The 26,715-nt window shown below is 39.9% G+C and overlaps 1 long non-coding RNA gene across 1 annotated transcript in view; it reads right to left on the bottom strand.

Annotated features, from left to right (window-relative positions):
* Positions 1-9,646: 9,646 nt before the first annotated feature.
* LOC130458490 (uncharacterized) overlaps positions 9,647-26,715 on the bottom strand; it is a 36,404-nt gene continuing 19,335 nt past the window's right edge. Inside the window, exon 2 of the long non-coding RNA XR_008917838.1 lies at positions 9,647-9,917. This is a non-coding gene — a long non-coding RNA (uncharacterized LOC130458490). The remainder of the gene's footprint in view (positions 9,918-26,715) is intronic.

Here is a 26,715-nt window from a genome sequence, read left to right as displayed (position 1 = left end):
CCTGACTCCAGGCCCAGCACGCTATCCACGGCACCACCTAGCTGCCCTGATATACAGGCATCTTGCTATTTCGCTTATCACCGGGAATTTAAAAAATAGATATCCAAATTGACTGATGGAATGAAAGGACCAACCACAGCGCAGGGTTCTGTACCCTGGGTGCCGATTGGCTCAGTGACTGTAGGTTAATAAGTGTGGAAAAGGTTTAGAGGCCAGTGGGAAGGGTTTATAAAGCCTTAAAATATATATATAAATAATAAAATAAATATAATGCTGCTACTTCATGGATTTTCACCTGGGGGGGGGGGTCTGGAATATAACTCCCCCCATAGGTGAGGGATCACTGTAAGTACTACAAGTAGATTCCCATTTTACAGATGAGGAAATTAAAGCCTGGGTGAGATAAAAAAAAATGATGGCAAATGCCTCCCTCAAATAAGCAAGACTTGGAATCAGAGGGCAGGAGTAAAAAGCGGCAGTTGTGTATTCCCCTTCATGAAAGGGAGCACTTCCATGATAGGCTCAGAAGTGCGACTGCCTGGGCAGCACACGAGCAATAAATATATACGAGTTCCCACACAAGGCTCCTCCCTGCTCCCGGCAGGGCCTCCCGCCGGGCCCTGACCTACAATTCCAAACGCCTGTGCCTGGGTTGTAGGTCTTCTTCCGACCCAGTTCAGGTGGGGTAAGGGAACAAGGGAGCCGTTCACGGCCCTTTGGGGCTCCATCAGTGTCCCTCCCGAGCTCCTTCTGAAGTCCTCAGTCGACAAAAGGTAACCAGGGAGCCTTTGTAAGCTGGACGTTCATTCTGAGAATGGCACCCTCCACGCTGCCTCACACAGACCCTATTCGTGGAATTGTACATGGAAACAGCCATTCGTTTTGACTGTTGTGAGAAAAGCCCGTCTTCTGACCAAGAGGCACCTCTAGCAGGTACCCGGGAACATCGAAGGCACGCGCCTTACGTGCCGAACTGCGGATTTGACTCTCTTCATCCCAGAAGTCAGCGCGAGCCCCTGGAGCTTATCGATTACTGCTGAGTAGTGTCAGACCTGCACTTGATGCAGTAGGGTGGGGAATAACCAACCGGCACACGATTGTCCTAGTTCAGGCATGGGATGATGAAAGCCTGGCCCAAGCTGGTGGCCACGGCAGAGAGAGAGGAGCCCTTGACAATGCTGCAAAGAGACAGGACTTGCCATGGAAAGGTAAGGAGAACACCTAGGTGGGTGATTGAGAAAGAACGGGGAACAGTTTCCATAGTGACAAGGAAGTTAGGAGTAGAAGCACTGAGGTTGAGGGAAAGGAGGTATGTTTGGTTTGGGGCAAGTTGAATTTAAGATGTTTATAAGAAAGGGCAACTAGGAGGATTGTGGATAGAGGGCCAGACCTGGAGTTGGGAGAATGCGGATATATGGATTCAAAACTGGCCTCCGACATTTCCTAGCAACGTGACCTTGGGCAAGTCACTTTAACCCTGTTTGCCAAGCCCTAGCCCTTCTGTCTTAGAGTTGTTACCAAATCAGGAAAGTAAGGATTTTTTTGTTATTCATTTTATTTTTAATTTTTTAAAATAAATTTTAAGCATTTTTCCACAGTGACATTATTAATGTTTTTCCCCTCCTCCCTTCTGGAGCCAACAAGCAATTCCCCTGGGTTATACATGTATTATCACTCAATACCTTTTTCCATATTTGAAAATCATCAGCATAGAGATGACAAATAATTACCTTAGGAGTTGATGGGCCTTCTCTAAAAGAGAAAAAAAAATTCCAAATGTTTCTTGAAAAGGCTAAATGGACAATCAGCAACTCAGCTTGTTCCCCCTAATTTGCATTTCCCTCCAACCCCACATTATGAATACCATGACAGGACAGGGGTGTAGAATGCCAACTTATTGACAGGCTGCCAAGTGTAAATTATTACTATTGAACTCTCTGTCACCTGCTTATCATGAATATGATAATCCACAGAGTACCACACACATTTCTCATGGATTATACATTCTAGAGCTGAAAGGAACCTTAGAGATTTTCCAGTCCAAGGCTTCTTAACCTAGGGGGCATGAAATTTAAGAAGAATGTGTAACTATATTTCAGTACAGTTTTGGTTTCTTTTGTTATCCTACATGTTCTGTGCATTTAGAAACATGAATCTGAAGAATTTAAAGACTTCTTCATCAGACAACCTAACGGGTCTATGAGACAAAAGAAGCTAAGAAGTTTTGCTCTACTCTAGCTTCCTGGAGGAGATCCAAATAAATGATGGGATCTCCCCAAGTCATGCAGGTAGCAAACAACAAATCTGGGATTGGAACCAAGAGCAAATGCTCCAGAAACAGTGCTTTTTCTGCTATAATAAATTGTACTCTAGGAGGAATTGGCAACTTTGTCCACTATCATTTCAGAATATAGCCAGTCATTACAGGGTCATGCCAGCTCCAGTGCATCTAGCCCTACCTCTCTTAAGGTGATCAGTACCAAGAATAGCAAGAAGTTTCTCTTAAGAGTCAGCCCCACCAATCCCAACCTCCAAATCCGGCCCCTCTCAATTCAATTCCATAAGCCTTTATTAATGTCTATTATGTGCAAGGCATTAGGGATACAAAGATTAAAAAAAACAACACTCAAGGAACTTATTTCTTGGTGCCTATAGAGCATATATACAATCAAACAAAATAGAAAGTCAAGTAGGTTAAGGACATAAGTGAGAAAGGGAATGTTTTCAGCTGAGAGGATCAAGGAAGGCTTCATGGAGGAGCCTTGAAGGCAGAGAAGGATTTCAACTAGAGAACAGTCTTCTTTGGCTATACTGGTTTATGAAAGGGATAGAGATAAAATGGGACAACACATATAAAACTCTTTGAAAACCTTTTTAAATGCCAGCTGTTATTATCGTCTTCCAGATTTGCAGAGCACTTTACAAATATCTCATTGTGTCCTCACTAGAATCCTGGAAGACAGGTGCTGTTATTATCTCCATTTTACAATTGAGGAAATTGAGGCACAGAATGGTTACATGATTTGCCCAAATTTCAAAGACTTAAGAATTTAATCTCAGAGCTTCCTGGCTCCCAAGTACAATCCTCTATCCACTGTGCCTGCTAACTGCCTATAGGGACTGGGCCTATGATTTTATTAGTTCAGAAAATCCTCAGGACCACCTCAAATCTCTACTTTTCTTTTCAAGGTTTACTCTTATTGTCTGGGGCTTGCTGGGGAAACTCAGACAGTGTATGTCAGGGGGAGGACCTGAACCCAGTTCTTCATGAAGGGGAGTAATGTGAAATATGGCTTTGATATGCCTAAACATTTCCACTCTTTGGATTTGAGATTGCTTACCTGTAAATTAAATGTTTGGATGGGTAATCTCTTATTTTCCTCTTTGTTCTTGAGCCCTCTTTTAACCCAACCTCCCTTTTCAAGGCCCTAAACTCTGACTTTTTCCTGAGTCTCAGGTGTCACAAAGCATTTATTAAACTCTCACTGGGAAATGTTACTGACACTTCCCCCAGTTGTATTTGCATTTTTTAAAGTTCTTAAAACTTGCACAAGGGTGTGATTGCAGGTGTGGGCATTCAAGAGTTGTGGGCAGAGGCTTGTTAATTAGACTAGACTCCATATGAGACCTCCGCCTCCTTCAAGTCCTTTTAAAACAAATTTCTCACTTTTATAAAGCTTTCTTTTACCACCACCAGCCACTTACCAGGACTCAGTTTTTCCTACCTTGCTACCTCCTACCAAGCCTTGATTATAAATCTTTTCAATTTCCTTGCTTGGGAAGTCAGATCAAACAGAACCTTTCTAGTGCTCTGATTGGCCCAAAGCTGTTAGATGTCATGTCAAATCAAGTCAAGACAACAAGTATTTTAATTTATTTTTTTTTACTCTTCCCTTCTTAGCATCACTTGAAGATAGAAGGGCAGTAAGGGCTAAGCAATTGGTGTTAAGTGACTTGCTCAGGATCTCCCAGATAGGAAGTGTCAGTGGCCACATTTGAACCCAGGTCCTTCTAACTCCAGTCCTGGCATTCTAGCTACAGTGCTACCTAACTGCTCCAACCAGTATTTATTAAACACCTGCTCTGTGCCAGGGCCTATGCAAGGCATACAAAGAATAGCCAAAAAAAAGCTTTTAAGTGCTTACAATTAAAAGGAAAAGACAACTCACAGATAACTTTGTACAAACGAGATACAACCAAAGTCAGTAACAGTTATTAAACACCTACTCTGTGTTGGGCTAAGTGCTAGAGATACAAAGTAAGGTAAAGATGGTCCCTGCCCTCACAGAAGCCAGCAGTCGAATGAGGAGACAACCTACAGATACTGTACAAACAAGATATATAATCACTCGGCAAAAAAGACTCGAGAGTGTACCTGACACAAGAGAAGTTGGAGACCCCCAACAGGAAAGGTACTAGAACTAAGAGAGTTGGGAAAGGCTTCCTGTAGAAATGGGAAGGAAGCCTGGAAAGCCAAGGGGATAGAGAGGAGGGAGAACCTTTCTTGTACAAGGGACAGCTCAGCCAGTCTGGAGATGGAGCTGGTTTTTGAGTCACCGTGTGTTGTGGGGAGAAGAGTAGAATGCTTAAAGTGTTGGAAACCTGGAAAAGTAGGGGAAGAGAGCACATTTAAAAGGCTTTGGGCAACAATCAAAAAATGTTCTATTTGATTCTAGAGGTGATAGGAAACTACTGGAGTTTCTCAGAGAAATATTAAGAAGGTAAAGTGGAGGGCTGGGGGTGGGGTTGGGGGGGAGCTGGATGGCTCAGTGGATTGAGAGCCAGGCCCAGTGACAGAAGGTCCTGTGTTCATATTTGACCTTAGATACTACCTAGCTGTGTGATCCTGGGCAAGTCACTTAACCCCCATTGCCTAGCTCGCCCTTACCATTCTTCAGCCTTGAAATTAATACTTGATTATTAGAATGAGGGTTAGGGTTTTTTAAAGGAGGAGGGGCAAGGAGTGAATTGGCAGGTGTTGAAGAGAGATTGGATATAAGGAGAGAGAGAGAGAGAGAGAGAGAGAGAGAGAGAGAGAGAGAGAGAGAGAGAGAGAGAGAGAGAGAGAGAGAGAGAGAGAGAGAGCGAGCGCACCAGTGTGGGAGTGGAAGAAGATACCTAGACTGTGTCTGGGTGACCATACAGAGGATGAATTGGAGATGATCATTAAAGAAAAGGCATTAAAGGGGCTCAGAAAAGGCTATTTATAGGAAGTAGAACTTTTAAAAAACTTTTATCTTCCATCTTAGAATCAATACTGTGTTTAGATTCCAAGGCAAAACAGCAGTAAAGACTAGGCAGTGGGGGTTAAGTGACTTGCTCAGGATCACACAGCTAGAAAGTGCCTGGGACCATATTTGAACCCAGGTCCTCCTAATTCCAGACCTGGTACTCTATTCACTGTGCTACCTAGCTGCCCCTTTCATCTACTTTTTTTTTAAACCTTACCTTTGGTCTTAGAATCACTACTATGCAGTGTTTCCAAGGCAGAAGAGCTGTAAGGATTAATGCCAAAATAGTGTTTTCAACCCATATGGTTCTGTACTGTTTGGAGGCTGAAATGTTTCCAATACTGGTACAAGCACAATAACATCAGTACAAAGCTCAGTCATTTCCTGTCCATCCAAGTTTACATCTGCTCGAACTGCATGATATTCCCAGGATTTAACATTTTTAACACCATCATCAGCTTTTACATTACTATCCTTGGTCCTTATAATCTCTACTTGGTACCATTGCTCTCATTTACAATCACATTATCATTATCCAGTTTACATTCTTCACTATTGTCCATTATTTTACAATCATTAAAATTTGCTACTAATTTTACATTACAACATTCTTTTTCCTTACAATTATTAACATTAATTATATTATCCCTTGATTCAATCACATCATCTATAATTTCATTAACCTTAATACCATTACAATCACTTTCATTTAATCTCAGTCCATTTACCCTTGATTCAAATACAGAACACTGGGTAATCCTTCATAAGGAACAAGCCTCTTTGTTCTGATCACTCTTAACAACCTGACTGTATTTAGGCCTTGCTCCAGACTTAACCCAGTCCTGCATAGTGATCAAATCTGGTGCTTGAGCTCCCTGACAACAAGTATTCTGACATGTGTTACCATTATTCCTCCTTTGGTAGTTATTCCAGTTATTATTGTTGTTGTTTCAGTTATTATTATAGTTATTTTGTCTATTGAACCCTCCATTTCTATTCAATTGCCTTGAAAATTGACCTCTATATCTGTATTCCTTGACAAAATGCCCAATAAGATTGCATAAGAAACACCTTTGGGCACCAGATCTTCTTTCCCTAGGCTTATAGTTTGTTATTAGGTTGCATGGATCTTAGAGCAGCCACTGCCTTAATTTCTTTAATTTCACTATCCTTAGCTTTGTTTTCTGTTTCCCTTAGTTTTCTTTTTAGATCTTCTAAAACAGTATCTCATACTTGTCCTAAGTATCAGTACATAGGTATGTTGCCTTCCTTCTTAGATCCTCTAATTCCATTTCCTCCCAATCTGGATAATTATTCTTAAAAAATAATTTGATTTTAGGGATAGTATTCTTGACAAAAATTCTTTTTATATGTGCAATTGTTCCTTCTTCCAGAACATCCATATTTAAATATGTTTCAGCTGCCTCAGTAATATGATCAAGGAATGTAGTAGGTGTTGCATTTACCTTTTGTTTAATTCCCTCAAACTTAGATCATGCATTTGGCCTTTTTGTGTATTTTCCCATAACATCCAGTATTGCTTGTCTAGCTTCTTTCATAAAATCATATTGTGCTTTGTTGTTCATATCTGTGTCCCTGTAATCTTCTGGCCGTAGTGTTAATAAGGGATCATGCCTCGTCTCATTCATAAACTTATTCCTTTCCCTCTTAGTTAAAAGTTCTTTCATTAATAAAGAAAAATCATTATAGTCTGGATCAAAAAGATCAATGGCTCTCTCTGCATTTCCTTGATTACCTTATTTGATTCGCCCACAAAGGCAGGAGTTCTCTTTTTTATTGACTCTAAATCCTCTGGGGTAAATATCTTATGAGTTTTTACTTGAAAGATCTCATCCCTAGAAACCAAAGGGAGATCTCTTCGGGAATAAGGTAACCTTGCCTTCTGCCTCTTCTTTTTGTTGCCTATTTAAATTTTTAGGTGTACTATCTTTCTCCTTTAAATCAAAACCACATTCATTAGTCATAAGCCTTTTTTCTTTCATGTATGTTCCATTTGATCTAGTTGTTGTTTTGTTAATATTACCCTCTGTTTTAGTTCTGAGTCTTTGGTTATCCATACTATAATAGCCTTAACCCATGTCCAATAACAAACAACACAACTCTACACTTATATACAATACACATACAGATACACAATAAGGGAGCATTGGACAAGACAGTTTGTATAGATAATGGCATACATGACTTGCCAAAACTGTTACAAATGAAAATTTAGGGAAAAGGGAAAGGTTTGTAGGAAGGGAGAGCACAATTAAGTAAATAAGTTTCTTAACAAGGAGGGAATGATGGGGAAGGAAATGGGATAATGGACCAGCTTGCTATTAGCCCCAGATACTGAACCCACTATAGTTATTTTCTAAGCTTAACCTTGTCTAAACTAAAGTTACCTAAGGATAAGTCCAAACAGGGAGCCCAGATTCTCACACAGAGTCCTTGGTGGGTCAGGCAGCAGAGATCCAGTTGCAGAGTCCTTAGAAGCTCCAGAGAGAGAGAAATCCTCTTCCAAATCACTCTGCCCATCAGAATGAATGGGGAACTTTCTCTTCACCATTGCTTGATGTTATTATAAGGCAGGAAGCTTGATAGATGGGTTTGTCTAGGGAGAGTCCCAGAGTCACACCTTCAGTCTTGACCTCCAGCTTCAGATTCACAGTTGAAAAACTGTTCTTCCAACAACTTGGAATTCTGACCCAGCCAGCTCTCATACAGAATCCAGGCTTGTCAATCATTCCTTGCTATCCACTTTGTACCTTCCCTTTGTAACATTTAAAATTGGTGAGGGATAAACTTTAGTGATTAAAATAGTGGAAGATATAAATTGTGATAGATATAAGAGAGGGTGAGTAAATTTGACCGCAGAAAATGTGTTTCACTACAGTGTCTTGGTTTTTAAATCAAATATAAGGTGGTCGCCAGGGAATATATTCCCAAATTATGAATATTCCCAAGTCAACTGGGTTTTATAGAGAATTTTAATTAATGATACAATGAGGTATTAAAGAAAAGGAGAAGGAGAGAGAAAAGGAATTAATGAGAAAAGAATAGGTTGGCCCAGGCCTAAGCCTTAAGAGAGAAACCAGTCAGTTATCACTCACCACAAGATTTGTCTTAAGCAAGGATGTCTGGGGAACAGAGTCTCCCCAGAGGGAGTTCCAGCCAGAGTCAGCCTCCCAAGGGACTTCTTCTCAAGAGATCTTCAAAGGGCCTCCTCCAAAAGGATCTATCTCCAAGGATCTAAGGATCTCTCTTCAAGGATCTCCCTTGCTCAAGAGATTTCTTTTCTTATATAGGGGTTTTTTTTCCTATGTCACCTCCCCTAAGTTCTTCCGTCTACCAATCACCATAGATGTTTTCTAAAAGACAGCCCATCTGAATTCCAGCTAAGTTGACTAATCCCCTCAGTAAGTCTGAACCAGAGAAAACACACCTGAGTCGACTGATCCCATCAAGAGAAAACCTGCCTGACCTTTATAGGTACCTAGCATCCCATTGTATCAATTCTAAAAACAAGCATGGCTCAAAGAACTCCCTGCCTCATCATAAGCATGGGTCCAAGTACTTTCTTTGTTTAGCAAGGAGTTTTCTCCCCTAAAGCAGTCTTAAGTACGGGTAGAGTAGGGGTCCTCCCATAGCAAGGAGTTTTCTCCCCTAAAGCAGTCTTAAGTACGGGTAGAGTAGAAGTCCTCCCATTTCTGATCCTGGCGAGCTCTCACATCAAAATGGGGAATGTTACCAGTAGGGAATTTGTTCCAATGGAGGATTCCTCAATGTGGAAATTTTTAACATTCACAAGTCTGAGAAATTTCAAGATTTACACCTTGCTACACTAGGCCATGGGAGTAAAGTGACTTGCCCTGGGTCATCCAGCTAGGAAGTGTCAGGCTAGATTTGAACCCAGGACCTCCCATCTCTAGACATGGCTCTCAATCCACTGACCTAGCTGCTCCTCAAAGCAGGATTTTAGTTGAGACTTCAAGGAAGGCAGGAGGCAGAGACCAGGAGGGTGAGATTTCCAGGCCTGGAGGCCAGCCAGTGGATTTTTCTTTTTGCTTGTATTCAGGAGATGGAGTACTCTGTATGAGGAACTAGGAGTCCTGGTTCTCACTCTTACTAGTTATATGATCTGGGCCAAGTTAGCTTCTCTGAGCCTCAGTTTGCTCACTTTTAAAATGCACATTTACATTGGTTTTTACACAGCCTGCTCTTTTGTCACTGGATTAATTTTGAGTTATTATTCATGCCAGGGGCACACAATGCAGCCTGGAGGAATGAGATTCAATCAGAATAATTATTACTCACATTTATGTAGATTTCCCCAGCATTTTACTCAAATGAATGTATACTTTTCCCACTCCTTTTAACAGCTCTTGTAGCCCTTTGAGGTTCAAAACAGGTCAGGAGGACCAAAATCGGCATTTTTAATTCTATCTGAACAAACGAGGCTTGCTTGCACACACAGCTAACTAGTGGAGGAAAGCCAGGACTAGCTCTCCAAGTTCCCAGCCCTCACTGGAAAGTCCCCCATAAACCTGGATACGGGTGAGTTACTCTGATGCCCACCGAATTCCACTTCTCCGCGGGAGCTTTCGGGGCACCTAGCATGAAGTGACAAGAAGCAAACCGAGATTGGAAGTGGCCTCACCAGAGCCCGAGGTAGGCAGAGCCCTGAAAAGCAAAACAAAAAAGAATGATGCAATTTGCAGCAACCCTGTTGTCTTTCTCGCCTCTGCTCTTGCCTCTTGCCTGGGTGTGGGCTCCAGTAGCTTCCAGAGCACAGATGTGCCCTTAGTGGAGCATAAGTAAACAATCCAAGAGGTATTTTTCTTGTGTGTGCACTGAGCACATTCCAGGGAGGGGCTGCAGCCCCGGAAGCAAACAGCTTGTTGTCTAAGATAAAGTGTAGGTGGCATCCTGATTGTACATCATCAGGTGCCTTGTTGAGTCAGCAGCTTCTACCACCACTCTGAACCTGACGTGGAGGGAAGCTTTTTCCTGGGAGAGTCCTTCAGGAGGACAATGGACTTGGATTCCTGTGTCTAACTTTACTAAATGGAGGAGAATATCTCTTGTACAGAATCTTACCAGAGGGATTATATCTGCATTGGGCTTTATATACTCTCTAAACTTTAAAGTTATTTTGAACTTAACAAATACTTCAACATACAAATGGTGCAAGCCAAATTCTTCCTGGAATCGAGGCTTAAACTAACCTCTGACATTCTCACTGGATCACTTTTATAAAGCTTTCTTTTAACACCACCAACCACTTACCAAGACTCAGCATTTCCTACCTTGTTTTGCAAGCCTTTATTAGAGATCTTTTCAATTTCCTTGTTTGGGGAGTACAGTCAAATAGAATTTCTGGAATGGGGATGTGAACCCTTCTGAGTAAGATCAGTATAAAAGAAAGTTTTAGAAAGTTGGCAAAGCCCAGGGACTTCCTTGATAACAGCTTTTTTTAACCCCTACCATCCATCTTGGAATCAATACTTTGTATTGATTTTAAGGCAGAAGAGTACTTTGTATTGGTTTAAGGCAGGTTTTAAGGGCTAGGCAATGGAGAGTAAGTAACTTGCTCAGTCACACAACTTGGAGGTATCTAAGGTCAAATTTGAACCCAGGACCTCCCATCTCCAGATTTGGCTATCTCCTTAATGAATACTTTTTAACCTTTTTGCTTCTTTTTATACTCTGGACTGCTGTTTAGTCTCCTTTCAAGCAAACAGCTGATGGTTTTAGAAATAAAGCCTGATGGCAATAGAATACAATTTTAGCATAAGGACTATTTAAACCAATGGGTTCTGAGTGATCCTGGTTATCAGATGCAGAATACATCTAAGTCCAGATTAGTGCAAATAATTAATCCTATAAAATGGCTGCATTGTTTAAATTTATGCTGCATATTAAGCAGGATCCAGTTGCTATGTGTTTTATATCACAACTTCAAATAGTGTTCATTCCAAAAATGACACTTTCATGGAATTCCTCATTTGTATTAACTGAGATTTGACTAACTAACCCATCTCTCACACCAAAGAATCAAAGAATTTTATATGAAGTTTATATAACTTATAGCTTCTGTTATATATAGTTTATTTACCAAAATGTGTGTTAAATTTTAAAGGTAGTAAACAGGCTAAGTGTGGTTACAGTCTGTAACAGGCTGAGGCTAGAGGATTTCACCTGAGCTACAGTGGGTTAAAATGATCAGGTTTAAGTTTGGCATTAAAATGGTGACTGGTCCCTGAAAAAAAAAATGGCTGACATCTATGATTTCATTTCACTCCCCCCACACAGGTTAACTAATTTGGTAGATCAGAGGCATACAAGTATACTTAGATTTTAGCAAAGCACTTGACAATCTTAAGGAGAGTCAACTAGCCCATATCAGAAACCAATCAGATCAGAGTTTCTAAGCTAGAGTGGGACTAGAACCATCCAAGGGACAGGTTGCCAGATGACACAGTGGATAAAGCAATGAACTTGAAGTCAGGAAGACTTTTCTTCCTGAGTTCAAATCTGACCTCAGACACTTACTTGCTGTGTGACCCTGGGTAAATCACATACCTCATTTGCCTCAGTTTCCTCATCTGTAAAATGAGCGGGAGAAAGAAAATGCAAACCCAAGAAAAATCTCATGGGGTCACAAAGAGTCAAATATGACAAGAAGACCTATCCAGCTTCCAAGGTTTCAGTCATCTTCTATATGCAGATTAACTCTCTGACCTACTTGCATTACCCTAACCTCTTCGGGCCTCCAATCTTATATCTTTATCTATTAGACATCTAGAACAGAATGTCTCAGAGAGATCTTAAACTCAGCATATTCAAAACTGAATTCATTACCTTTTCTCCTGAGTGCCCCCACTCCCCAATCCTTCCCTCTTTTCAACTTCCCTTTTACAATTTAGAGCACTACTCTCCTCCTAGTCACACAGGCTTACAACCTAGGTGTTGTCCTCAACTCTTCACTCTCCCCCTCACCCCCATTCAATCACTTGTCAAATCCTATCATTTCTGCCTTTGTAGTCTCTCATATATCCCCTTATCAACTCTGGTAAGACAACCATTCTAGGGCAGGGTATTCATCACCTCACACCTGCACAATTGCTATGCTCCCTCATTTTCCAGATGAGGAAACTCCAAAATCCAAAAAGGTTAAGTGATTTGTCCAAGGTCACATAGGTGAGTGTTAGAGGCAGGTTTTGAACCCAGGTCCTCTGACTCCATACTCAGCTTTCTTTCCATTCTGTTATACTGCCTCCCTGATCACATGGTGTCCAACAGTCTTAAGAACTTGAGTTAAGGCATCAATCACTAGCTTAAGACAATTTCTGTAGACTCCAACCTGAGAGAGAGAGATAATTACTGGTCAGTCAAATCCCAAAAGACGTCACTTTAGAGAATGGGGCAAAGCTAATAGTATAAATTTTTTTTCTATGGATAAATACAAGATCCTTCATTTGAGTTCAAAGAATTATCTGTATAAGTATAGGAGGAAGAAGACATGGAAGCCACCAGTCCTTCTGAAAAATTACTGGGGACTCTAGTGGATTATAGGTTCCAAAATGAGTCATATATGAGTATGATACAGAATGAATTCAATTCTATGCTACATTAAGAACAAATAAGAAGGAAAAGTGCTTGAATCAATAGACAACATTAGTAAAAAGTCACATTCATATAGCATTTTATAATTTACAAATAATTATACACAAGATCTCATTTGTTTCTTAAAACCAGCCCATAAAGTGTATAATACATGTATTTTTATACCCATTTCATAAGATGAGACTTAGAAATGGTCAAGAATTTGGTAAAATGAGGTTTGAGACTTATCTATTACATCAGCTACCTGAAATTTTTATCACTTAACACCTATAGTTGATTGAACCTGAAGAGATTTTCTTTTTTTTTTTTATTTTTAAACATTATTTTATTTGGTCGTTTTCATACATTATTCACTGGAAACAAAGATAATTTTCTTTTCCTCCCCCCCCCTTTCCCTCTTCCCTCTCCCATAGCCGACGCACAATTCCACTGGTTATCACATGTGTTCTTGACTCGAACCCATTTCCTTGTTGTTGGAATTTGCATTCTAGTGTTCATTTAGAGTCTCTCCTCAGTCTTATCTCCTCCAACCCTGTAGTCAAGCAGTTGCTTTTCCTCGGTGTTTTTACTCCCACAGTTTATCCTCTGCTTGTGGGTAGTATTTTTTAGATCCCTGCAGATTGTTCAGGGACATTGCATTGACCCTAATGGAGAAGTCCATCACCTTCGATTGTACCACAGTGTATTAGTCTCTGTGTACAATGTTCTCCTGGTTCTGCTCCTCTCGCTCTGCATCACTTCCTGGAGGTTGTTCCAGTCTCCATGGAACTTCTCCACTTTATTATTCCTTTTAGCACAATAGTATTCCATCACCAACATATACCACAATTTGTTCAGCCATTCCCCAATTGAAGGGCATCCCCTCGTTTTCCAGTTTTTGGCCACCACAAAGAGCGCAGCTATGAATATTTTTGTACAAGTCTTTTTGTCCATTATCTCTTTGGGGTACAGACCCAGCAGTGCTATGGCTGGGTCAAAGGGCAGACAGTCTTTTATCGCCCTTTGGGCATAGTTCCAAATTGCCCTCCAGAATGGTCTGAAGAGATTTTCAAAATCATCTAGTCAACCCCATCTTATCCTTTGGCACATGAGTAAAGGCACATAAACATGAAGTGATTTGCCAGTCACATAGCTAGTAAAAACAGAATTAATGTTCATAGAATTTTGTTCTATGTGGTGGAGGGAGAGGGGATTTGAATTCAAGGACCCTTCCCCTCTACCCCAATTAATGCAATCATGGAAATGAAGGGAGCATTATTGATGTTATCAAAGTACAGAAACACCTTACTAAGTGTGAAAAGTTCTCTGAATTGGAAAGAGACCTGGCCATTGACCAAGAAAAAATAAATCATATCCTTGATAGACCTTAAAAAACCAATCTGCCAGCCCTCAGACAATTTGACAATTCAACATTTCAGTTCAAACTGTTAAAGATGTTAAAAGCCAGCAGAAAGCAGCTTTATGGCTATGGACCTAGTATCTCTACCTGAGAGCAACATGGTGAGGAGATGCTACCTCAGTCATCTATTACTCAGCCAAAAAGAAACCTTACACTTATTTGGGAGCAAGTCAGAGAACAGAGCAGCACAATTCAGGGAGTAGAAGTCCATGCTCTCCAAAAATATAAATACAGGCAGAATTAAAAGCAAGGAACAACTTCACAGAGTTAGTCCCTTGGCAGCGTAGAAGAGAGCTGACTATGGATTCAAGAGTCAGTTAAACCATCTGCTAGTGGGAAGAAATGAAAAGAATCAAGGAGAAGACAAAGATCATTAGGCATGAGATGTTTGTCTACATTATTACCCTTTGTTTTCCCTACCATTTTATTCTATTGTTCCCTCTTTCTCATGTTTATCAGTGCAAAGAGAGAGAGTACCCACAAGTTTAGGGGAGGAAGTTTTTATTGCTTTTGTTCTTATTATACTATCTGAGCATTGCTTTAAATTGATTGCATCTATATTACTTCAATGCAAGCCCCTGGGTAAGGTAAGTAGGGACCCTCAGGGTATTCTAAATAGTAGTGTCCCACTGTGAGATCCAACTCATCAGCTAAGTGGGAGTTGGGGAATGTTGGAAAGAAGGGGAATACAGCTCTCAGAGTGGGTGCAACACAACCCTGGAAATGTTGAAGGTGACAACACAGAAAAATACTTTTGGTCAATATCTAGAAAGATGGTGTTTTGCATTAGGTAATTATTTTTTAATGCCTAGAAAAAAATATAGCCTACTAAGCAGGGCACAAAGACTTTGGATTGTGATATCTTGGTGGTTTAAGTGTAGAAAAGGAACATCAAGGTTTTTTATTTCCCCTGGAGTGGAGAGGAAAAATACAATCAGAATTTAAAGTCAACCAGTAGATTTCAGTCACCCTATTAGAGATGGATTCCCTGGGGAACTCCTAGGTGTCCAGACTAACCAGAACAGAGTTGGCGCTGGAATTGACCAGGAGCAAATGTGCTTTTTTTCAAAAAACTAATAATGACTTCATGTATTATCCTGAGTAGCACTGACACATTCACAATGTTTATCTATTTACTATATTGTGTGTGAAATGAGTTATTGTTTTCTGAAGATTATTTTACTGTCCCTAAGAAAGAAATCAATATAGAAGAAATAATACCTAAAAATCACAAACAAATTAGGAACCTCATGAAAGAGACCAGATGGAACTCTTAAGAGGACAGATAAGTAGTACAGTGGGTAGAGTGCTAGACTTAGAGTAGGGAATATCTGAATTAAAATCCAGCCTCAGCCACTTACTAGCTACATGATCCTGGGCAAGTCACTTAACCCTGTTTGCCTCAAACAAAACATGTAATTGAAAAGATTTGATTTATAGAATAGAGAGCACAGTGGATGGAGCATTAAGCCTGGAGTTAGGAAGACCTGGGTTCAAATGTGACCTCAGCCACACATCTGTGTGACCCTGAGTAAGTAATTTAACCCCAATTGCCTAGTCCTTACCAATCTAATGCCTTGGAACTATACTTAATATCAATTCTAAGACAGGTAAAAATAAAAAAATAAAACATAAAACATAAGCTCCATGTAGATGACTCTGAGAAAGGATAATAGTAGGCCTGTGGGGCGCCCAAGAAACCTAATGATTAATAGATTAATGCTACAGAATTTACTTATTTATTGCTGATAATGCATCCAAACAGCACAATTTATACTAGGCTAATAACTGACAATTGATGCCAGGCTTAATAGCCTGGGGTGTTCTAGCCCTGCCTCTCACTCTCTATCTCTGTCTTTGTTTCTGTGTTTGTCTTTGACTCTCTGTGTCTGTCTCTATCTGTCTGTCTCTTTATAAAACCTGTCTTCAGAGTGTGTTCTTCGTACCCAGCAAAAGCTTCTGGACAGCTTCCTCCCTCTTTCCCTACCACTTCTCTCTAGCATTTCTGGCCCAATTGTTCCAAGTCATTGTGGTGTCTCACCCCAGTGGATGTGGACCCGCAGTCACCCTGCGTGAATAATCCAGGAGAGTTTGTGGTTTATTTTTTTTCCAGGGACTCTGAGTCAGGGCTTCCAAGGTCTATTCCTGGATATTGTGTGGTTCGGGGCAGGTTTCATTTCTGTACTTTCCTTTTCTCTTTCAGGAACCCAGGTAAGAGGAGTTGTAAGGGAGCCAGGAAAGGGAAACAAGTGAAGGATGAGAGTAACCTGCTCTGTGGTAATATGGATCACTTGATATCACCCCAGCAAGGGATGAGCAGCTGTGTCTGTCATGAGTATAAGGCACCTTTTTATGGTTTTTTAAACCCTTACCTTCCATCTTAGAGCCCCCTGACTCACCTTTCTAGATCTATGCCGTAAGGTCCTGAGAAGATACAAGTGGAATCTTGAGACCTTAAAGTATTACTCAAGAAACATGCTCAGGTCAGACAACTTAACTGTGAAGTGGCAAAACTAGTGTAAGAACCTTCATCTTCTAACTCCTGTGTTCCTTACCTGAAGCCACAAAGCATATCGGTCTGGCAGAAAGGGGCCGCAGAAGCAGCCACCTTGACTTAGCTATGGATTACTTAGGACTCCAGAAGATACGTGCCTGGAGACGGACGACTAGAGGGAAAGACCGAGCTCTGTGTGATGTCAGTATAGCACTTGACCCTCTTCATCCTGCCTCTGCCAGTCCCTCCCAAGGGCAGACTAGGGACCAGGGTTAGTGTCGCCTTGTCGGACTCTTATTTTTCTTTTCAGACTTATTATACATTAAGCCCTTTTACCACCATGTCAGTGGCTGTGCCCCATAATTCAGCCTCTTAGAATATTTAGACTCAAAAACAAGTCTGGGAGGGGGCAGCTGGGTGGCTCAGTGGATAGAGAGAAAAGCCTAGAGATGGGAGATCCTGGTTTCAAATTTGGCCTCAGACACGCATAACCCTGGACAAGTCACTTACTTAATTAACCCCAATTGTCTAGCCTTTATTGCTCTTCTGCCTTGGTACCAATATGTAGTACTGATCCTAAGACAGAAGGTAAGAGTTTATAAAAAAGAAGAAGAATCTCTAGTTTCCATTAAAAAACTTCAATATGCAACTCAAGCATCCCTTTTTATATGACATCTTTCCTGATCCCACAGCAGCTAGTAATACACCTATAACCCTGTAGTTCTTTTTTATATGCATATATATGTGTGTGTACATTATTACATAAATATATAACTCATAAATATATTTACATATGTATATATTGTTTACATACATATATAGTTAGCATTTGTATGGTGCTTCAAGGTTTACAAAACATAGAGAGAGAGATACATATGAATATATGCATACATATAATTTGTTCCTCACAATAGCCCTATGAGGTAGATGCTATAATTATTCCCATTTTACAGATGGTGAAACTGAGACTGAAAATTTTTAGGTTACTAGCCCAGGGTCCTAGAGTTAACATCTGAGACAGGATTTGAATTCAAGTCTTTCTGACTCTAATTTGAGCATTTTATTCACTGTACTACTTGTCTACCTCTCCCCAACAGAATGGAAATGCCTTGAGGTCAGGGACTCTTCCATTTTTGCTTCAGTACCTAGGCTAGTACCTGGCATGTATTAGGTACTTAATACTTGCTTATTGAATTTAATTGAAAAAGAGCTGTTCCAAAGATTCAGGTAAGCTAGACTCAGGCTGTCAGGTGACAGATGATCCATACAAATCCTCTCTGATTTTTAGCTAGCATCTTCTGGAGTCCAAATAAAACTGGAAAGCCTGAGGCTTCTGAGGCTATAATTGGGGTCAGCCTTACCAGCCATCCAGCCATCAGCCGCCTATGGGGGATGAGTTTTACTGAATTTAGGAAGAGGGGCATTGAGCAAGATCTGTTTCCATTCTAAAAAATATTTTCCTCACTAAAACCTTACCTTAGAGATTATTAATTGTTTGGGCTTTGAAAGCCTCGGATCTTCTTGAGTCACATCTGGAAGAGAAAATCTTTTAATGGACATTAGTTGACAGCCGACTAAAGTGAAGCCTTGAACTAATGAGATCTGAAGAATGGACAGGGCTAACCTACTTCCCACCAAAAGACACAAAAATTTGGAGGTGGCAGTCTGGGACTCAAATTTCAGGTCTGCTATTTTCTGTCTTTGTGACCCTGAACCTAGGTACGTGCCCCTTTTTCCTCATCTATAAAATGAAATAGCTCTAGATAGCATCTATAGTCTCTTCTACCACAAAATCTATGATCCTATATTAGCAAATAGTTTATTGAGATAATAGTTTATTGAGATAGCACCTCTTATTCAGTTAGAGCTGAAAGAGCTTTGAGTGATTCTTTTAAACCTTTTCAGAGTTCTAGGAACAGGGCTTGAGCAAAACAATGTCCCTGAGAAGAATTTGTCAGCCAGCGTCCACGTCCACTGCCTTCATTCTTTTTCCTAGTGATTTATGAGTCTGCTCTCCTAACAGTCAATACTGTAGAATTATTTTTCCCAAGATGCTGTAGATACCTCTTTCTTAAATCTTATAAGAGTTTCTTTTACTAATTTCTATGCTTATTTTCACTAAATATTAATGACCTCTTATGGTTTAATTTTTTAAATGCCACCTTTGGCCACTGTCTCTTTCCTTTTTTACCTTCTTCTCCTTTTTTCCCCTTTCTTTCTTCCTTTCTTCCCTTCCTTCCTTCCTAATATTGGGTCTCCCTATCTTGCCTGAGCTGAAAGTACTGTGGTCATTCGTGGCCCAACTACAATGAAAGCTTTGACTTGCTCTCTTTTTCCCACATAAACCAGTTTTCCCCAACTTAGGCAACCTAGTGGCCCTGCGTTCCATGGGCTCACCATTTTTGTGCTAAACTTAGTTCATATACCTGATAGACTTTAGCCCTACTGCAGCTTAGAACTCTGGATCTTAAGGTAGCCAACTGCCTTGGCCTCCTTCCAGAATCAGGGATTACAGACATGCTGCCACATCTAGCTTTGGATCATTTTCAGTATTACTGGGGACTATTAGAGGAATGAATCTTAGGTGAATTCCAAGCACGAAAGCAGGTTGCTATTGGGGGAGGGACAGACATTTTAAAATATGATCCTTCATTATACTACCAGGACCTGTGGCTAAGGCTCTCTCTGACTGAATTCTCATTCACATTCAACCAAATTCAAGTTTATGCTGTTAACATTAACATGCATCCCTCTTGTACTCCCTCTTAAAAGTCCTGTTTTAGAAGCTTGTAAGTAAATAAAGAACCTAAAAGATCAACTCATTCCTAATAATAAAGTGCCAGATTTAGCTCTGTGGTGTCATGGAAAGCAATGTTCTGATAGAATCCTAAAGACTGAAGAATAAGAACAGAGATCTGGAACTGGGAATTTATTCCAGAAGGATGAGCTAACTGGGCAATGATCCGCATACACAATTCTCTCTCCTAATTTCCTTTCCTTCTCCTTTTTGCTGGATATTAGTATATGAATAATAGAATATATACTTAAGAAGTGGCATACATATACGTAAGGAGTGGAAAATACGAGGGCTAATACAGAGAAACATGAGAATACATATGAAATGGTACAGAGTGAAAAAAGCAGAGCCAAAAAAATAGCATATACATAATTACAGTATAAATAACATTGTCATGGAGTGACTGTGATCCTTCAGTAGAAGGTAGGGGGCAGGGACCTCACAAGTCATTATCCATCTCCTCCAAATTTCTCCTTTTATAGAGGTGGAAGCTGAGAACCAGAAAAGGTAAGCATCTTATCCAAGTCCCACAGTAGAAAACATCAGAGGTCTCTGCTTCCAGAACCAGTGCCCTTTTCTAATGTTATTACAATCAACAAATATTTGTTGTGAGCTCCTTATTTCCAAGGATTGTCTTCTGCCTCCCTATTTATCCTTAAACTCCTAGCACCGTGCCTGGCATATAGTAAGCACCTAATATAAATGCTTGTTGACTTGACCTAGGCCCTGCTGCCCACAAGGAGCTTTTACTCTAATGGGGGGGACAACAAGTGTAAAGATGAAAATTTAGGGGAGACTGAGGCAGGTAGAAATTAGTTTCTCTCTACAAGGAGTATTATATTTTTAGAGGTTTATTAAAAGTTAAGGATTAAAAGAAAATACAGGATAAGGAAAACGTGCCTAGGCCAGGGAGGCCTAGACAAGACCTCACCTACATTATGGAAAGAGCCACATCTGCCCCAAAACGGAAGTCCAAAAAGAGAGCTCAAAAGCCTTTGCAATCAGGTTAAATCCCTTCTCAATCTCGGCCCAGGTGAGATTACAAGGCATTCTGGGGAAGTGGAGCAAGGGCTTGTGGGGATTGAAGTCCAGAGTTCGAGTCTATTTTTTACACAAGCAAGCAAATACATACAAAGCAAACTATAAGCAGGATAAATAGGAAATAATTAAAAGAGAAAAGGGACTGAAATTAAGAGGAAGGCTTCCTATAGAAGATAGGATTTCCACGAGATTTAAAGGAAGCCAAAGAGGTCAGCAATACAAGGATGGGAGAGAGAAAGCATTTTAGGCATCAGAAAATAGATAAAATTATTAGAGCCAAGAGATGGAGTGTCTTGTTCATGGAACAACCAAGAGACTAGTGTCACTAAATGGGAGCCAGTACACTGTACCATGAAGCCTTACATCGCAGGTGCCTAAAAATTGTTAAGGAAAGGTTTTGAAGGATGAATAGACTTCAGAAAGTTTGGGAGAGGTATGGAATTTCATATCTGTAGGGACAGTAAATAGATTCATTTGATAGAATCTATATCCAACTATGTCAGAGAATAAGAGAAAGAAATTAAAAAGAAAGAATTAGGTCAGAGAAGAAGACCAAAAAGATGCCTAAAAGGACTAAATAGGACTGTAGGGGTCCTTAAAGGAGGTGGCAAAAAGAGAGATAATGGACCCCTGCTGGCACAGAATTGGAATGGAGAACTCTGAATGCCTGCAGACACTGATAAATTGTACATATCTTCAAAAGCAAGAACTTCCTTACCCATCTCAGAAACTGAAGTAAAGTAGGGGCAGGGTGAGGAGGCTACTCCAGCATTTGTCAAATCACACTGCTACATCTTTGGTTGAGGAAGTTGTAATAAATTATTGCTTGCCCCAAATTTTGAGTTAATTAGCCCTAAATCATCATGTGCAGCAACAGCTCAGATTATGGAAAGATACTTGTAAGCCTGTTTGCCCATTCCAGAGATGCTGCTCTCTTTTTCTGGAGTTAAGCAGTGATAAAACATCTTATTTACCCATCAGCTGGAAAGCCTCCGGGAGGATGGGGGAGGATGCAGTGAGAAAAGACAAAGTAAGATGGCTCTGCAAAAGTTTCCGTGAGAAATGGGTGCTCACTTTTCCAGAGGGCATAACAACTTTGGTATTCCAGCAACTAGGCCATCATTTTCCCCCTTTGGCTTTTTCCCCATTGCCCTGCTAGAAAAGCTCACTTTTAAATTCAGCATTTGTGATAATTCAGACAGGAAATGAATTGAGTTCTATCTTTGGAGAAACGACTTGCTGAGTAAATAAATGAAGAGTGTAACTAGCTTTGCAGAGAGAATGTTTAGCTACTAATTCAATTTCAATTTTTAGCCTACTAACTCAAGATTTAATAAGCAAGTGCTGTGCAGAACACTATTCTAGAAGCTGAGCTAGAAAAAAATTTTAAATCAGATATAGGTTCTGTCAAGAGGGAGCTTAAAATCTAGTGGATGAATGGAATGTATGTACAGATAACTAAGGAAAACAGGTAGCTTTATTCTAGATGTAATGAAGTATAAAAGGATCAGTGATTTTGTCCCTCATAGATATAGAGATATATGTACATAGGTATGTACGTATATATATATGTAAAGATATATATAAATATATATATAATAAAGGCAAGAATGTGAAGCAAGAATAAAAGGTGCTACCTTCCCTTCTCCTCATAGCACTATATTCCCCCTTGCTCTTAGCTTCATTTGCATGCCAATTAAAGGTGATCCTAGGAGCAAAAGAAGACCCCCCACAGTGTCTTTTGTGGGGGGAGCCAAGGAGGGAGGGATATAGTCTCTGAAGCAAATAAAATCCTCTTTTATCCGCTTTTATTGATAGAGAATCATAATCTCACAGATTAACTGTCCAAAGGAATTTTCTAATCTCAAATCATATAACTGTCTGGGACCAAGGACAAGAAAAATGTAGTCACATGAATAAGTTTAACCTTTGCTGTCTGCCTGGCTATGTGTGGTGGCTCATAGCCCTCCCTTATGCACTAAAAGAGCTTCAGTAAGTCCTTACCTATCTTTCTAGATGCTGTCTCCTAGCATATAATAACAGGAAACTTAGCAAATGATAGCAAGGAACATCAGAGATATCAATCAGAAATAAGGGAGCAGGCAGCAATGCACCCAGAACAGAGTGGGAGCTACATTACCAAAGCATATTAGCAGTTCTGCAGCATTAAGCTCCAAGTTGCCCCATTCATATATATACTCTTGCTTTACATTTCTCTATATGTGTAGCCTTGCCCCACAAACTCATTGTATGAGTCTCTCCATGCATGTTTCCTGATCAAGTGTTCTTTATGTATTTGTGCCTTCTGTGATTGTGTTCTTTTATATGATTAGAATCTTTTGTCATTCTATATTTCTCTTATAACCCCAAGCCCTATATTGCCAGTTTACTGTAATCTCTGATGCTGCCACCCCTCAGTTCTTTCTCAGGTAATCACCCTTGTACTAGCTAAAATCTCTTCCCTTCCCCAGCTTAAGTCTTTGCAAACCAGTTCAACTTTATACTGTCCTCTCCCCCATGCCCCATGTACCCTTATCCTGTAGTTGACCATACCCTGCCAAACCTTAGCCTTGGATTATTCTTACTATCCTTTGCATTTCCTCCTTGCCACAGGCTGCTAAACAAAGATGGAGGAAATCATAAAACCATGATGTCTGGGGGATCCACTGCAAAGTTATATAATCTCAACTTCACACTCACTATAGCAAGCCTATCTTGTTACATTTCCTTAACTGATTTTTTCTCCTACTCATCATAGCATCTTTTTTTTAACATTTCTGTATATGTATGATATTTTTCATTTTCAATTCCAAATTCCCTCCCTCCTTCCACCCCTTCCCCAACCATTGAAAAAAGGAAGAAATATGATACCCATTATGCAAATGAAGTCATGTAAAACCCATTTCCACACTGGCCATCTTGCAAAAAGAAAAAAAATTATGTTTGAATCTGCACTCTGAATCCATCATTTTTATATCTGGAGATGCATAACATTTTTTATCATGAGTCCTTTAGAATTTTCCTGGGATATTGTATTGGTCAGAGTTGCTGAGTCTTTCATAGTTGACTCTCCTTACAGTATTGTTGTTACTGAGCACAGTGTTTTCCTGGTTGTGTTTACTTCACCTTGTATCAGTTCATCTAAGTCTTCCCAGGTTTTTTCTGAAACTATCCCCTTTATCATTTCTCCAGCACAATAGTATTCCTTCACATTATTTGTTCAGTCATTCCCCAATTTATGAGTATCTGAGCAGCCCCTCTGTTTCTAGGTCTTTACCACCACAAAAAGAGTAGCTACAAATATTTTTCTACATTTAGGTCCTTTTCCTCTTTGATTTCCGCGTGGTATAGACCTGGTATTGTTGTGTCAAATCTCTAACACAAATACACTGACTGAAGTTCAGAGAAGTAATTGATGTGCCAAAGGTGATACAGCTGGAATCCTAATCATTGGTATTTATGTGATAATTTAAACTTTGCAAAGTACTTTGCAACATTAACTTCACCACAAACCTGTGAAGTACTGCAGTTCTCATTATCTCAACAGTTAGAGCTCAGGTAAATTATTTCCCAAAACAACTTTAAAACTAAAGAAAAGAAGGGTCAGTTTCTCAAAAATAATTTTGAGAAAACTCCCCTCTGCACTTCTTCTAGGTAAATACTTTCACAATCTTACAGCTAAAGAGCAGCTAAAACACCTTGATCCTTTAAATAGAGTAGACAGTTTCCTCAAATTTTTTACTAAGCTATTGGATGAATGAGTAGGATAAGTAGCATTGAAATGCTTCACAGTCTTCTGCATTTCCTTAATTAGTCTCATCTCCATCTTGTGTCCAGAAGATAAAAATCTCCATTTTATAGATGAAAAAAGTGAGATCCGGAGATTAAATTCTGAGGCATCCAATTAGTCAGTGGAAAAAACAGCTATAGAGTCCAGATGCCTTTGGATACCAGGCAGCCACCTGGGTTCTTCCTTAGCTCCTTACCATTCTAGTACATCAGCATTCCAGTTCAAAATCTAGTATTTGTCCAGTAAAACCTAATAGATGTTTTGGCCCAGGTTAGAGGATGTAACTTTAAGGAAATAAGTCCTAGTATAGTCATGTCCCCATGGTTTTTAACTAAGGGCCACATACAGGGGTAGGAAATCGTTTCCCTGGGCCTGAAATGAATGTGAACGCAGCATTCTCTGACCCATCAAAGTCCTGTTCTGAGAATCCGTTTGCCTTCTCTGAGCACCTGCACGAACTTGATCAGGCTGTCTGATACTGCATGTGCAACGACTTCTGTCCTGCTTTGCTTTGTCAAGAATGCCCAGGGCTAAAAAGGGCTTTGGGCAATCTAATCTAAAGTCCTTCCTAAAGTTTCATTTTTTCATAGGAAAAAAAAAAACAACAACAACCCTCTTTCCAGCCTGCAGGGGTTGAGCTTAGATCTCAGTTGACATGGCTAGTCCAGAATTATCCATTTTATAAACTATACTACATGGGGCAGGAGGTGAGTCCCTCATACTCATCTCCACTACTAGGAAAAGATCTAAAAACAAATGCCTAATCATATGGAGAACAAGAACACATAGGAATATAAATGCTTTTAAAAGATTTATAGGAAAGGAACTGTGCAACCCTGACAAGACACTTTACCTCTTAGTGCTACTAGCAACTCTCTAAGGCTACATGTTCTAGAAAAGTAGCCAGCCTTCATTGGTACAAGGACCTTCCCCCCTGGGAATTCCCTGTACCAAAGAAATCACAGACCGAGCACTCTCTGTACTAGGCAACTCACTAAAGCGTTACAGAGGTGTTGCTAAGCCACATTTGATGGGAAAAGCTCCACCAGATGTTCACTATACTGATGAAATCATGAAGCTCAATTTTTTTTTTTAATGTTAGAATTTACTTACATCAAGGCTAATAGGTGTGTGTCTCTGTAACTTCTAGATGGCATGGTTAGAGTACCAGGCCTGGTACTCAGGAAGAGATTGCTCTGGCCTTAGACACATATTAGCCGTGTGACCCTGGGTAAGTCCCTTAACCCTGTTTACCTCAGTTTCCTCATCTATAAAATAAGCTGGAGAAGGAAATGGCAAACCATTCAAATATCTTTGCCAAAAAAAAACCAAATAGGGTCACAGAGAGTATGACATGTCTGAAAACAACTGAGGAACAACTTCCACCCATTATTCCTGGGTCTCCCTCAGATGATTAAAAATGAGTTTATTCCTAATACCCAAGAAGCTCTTTATGGAAAAAGATTATTTCATTTTGGCCTCTGTATCCCCAGAACCTAGCACATTGCCTTTTATTGCTCAACATGGACACAAATTTTATCTTGACAACCTTTCAAATACTTGAAGAAAACTAACATGTCCTCCTCACACTACCAAGTCTTCTCCTCTCCACACACACACACAGGACTAGGCCCAAACAATGCAATAAGGTTTTCTTTCAGTTCCCAGTATTGAATAAACTTTTTTTCAAAAAACAGAATTTGGACATGGACCGTAATTGAATAGAAAGGGAACTAAACTAGCTCCAGAATTAAGTCACAAGATGGAGTCAGTTTGGTACACTTAGTTCCTGCAACTAACCACTTGTTGACCTAATCCCCTCTACAATTTCCTCACAATTTTGCTCACAATCACCTAACTACCTCAAGCTAGTTTTATATTTTTCTCTTTAGAATCTCATCTTATTACATTTGATCCAGGGCTCTAAACTGACAAAGTCCTTTTGGAACTTGACACTCATATACCAGGTTAGCTATCCTTCCCAGCTTTGTGTTCTCTAAAACATGTTCTCATCTCATTTAAGTCATTGATAAAAATGTTAAACAACATGCAGCCATGCACAGATCCCTAAGATATTCTACCACAATGTTGACATTGAACTATGAATAACTACTGATTCTAGCCATTGTATCATTAGCTAATTGAGATCTTTCCATTTTTTCCCACAAGAATAGTGTGAACCATTTATTTTTTTAAATATTTGCTAAAAGCTAAATAAACTATATTCTATCCATCTAATAGTTTAACTATCCTGTCAAAAAATGAAATGATATTTGTCTGGTAAGATTTGTTTTTGATGAAACCATAATGGTTTTCTGTAATCACATTTTT

The sequence above is a fragment of the Monodelphis domestica genome, chromosome 3 (genome assembly GCF_027887165.1).
Source record: "Monodelphis domestica isolate mMonDom1 chromosome 3, mMonDom1.pri, whole genome shotgun sequence".
In the NCBI taxonomy this organism is placed as follows: Eukaryota; Metazoa; Chordata; class Mammalia; order Didelphimorphia; family Didelphidae; genus Monodelphis; species Monodelphis domestica.
The sequence above is the reverse complement of the archived record's forward strand: the minus strand, read 5'-3'. Positions and strand labels throughout refer to the sequence as shown.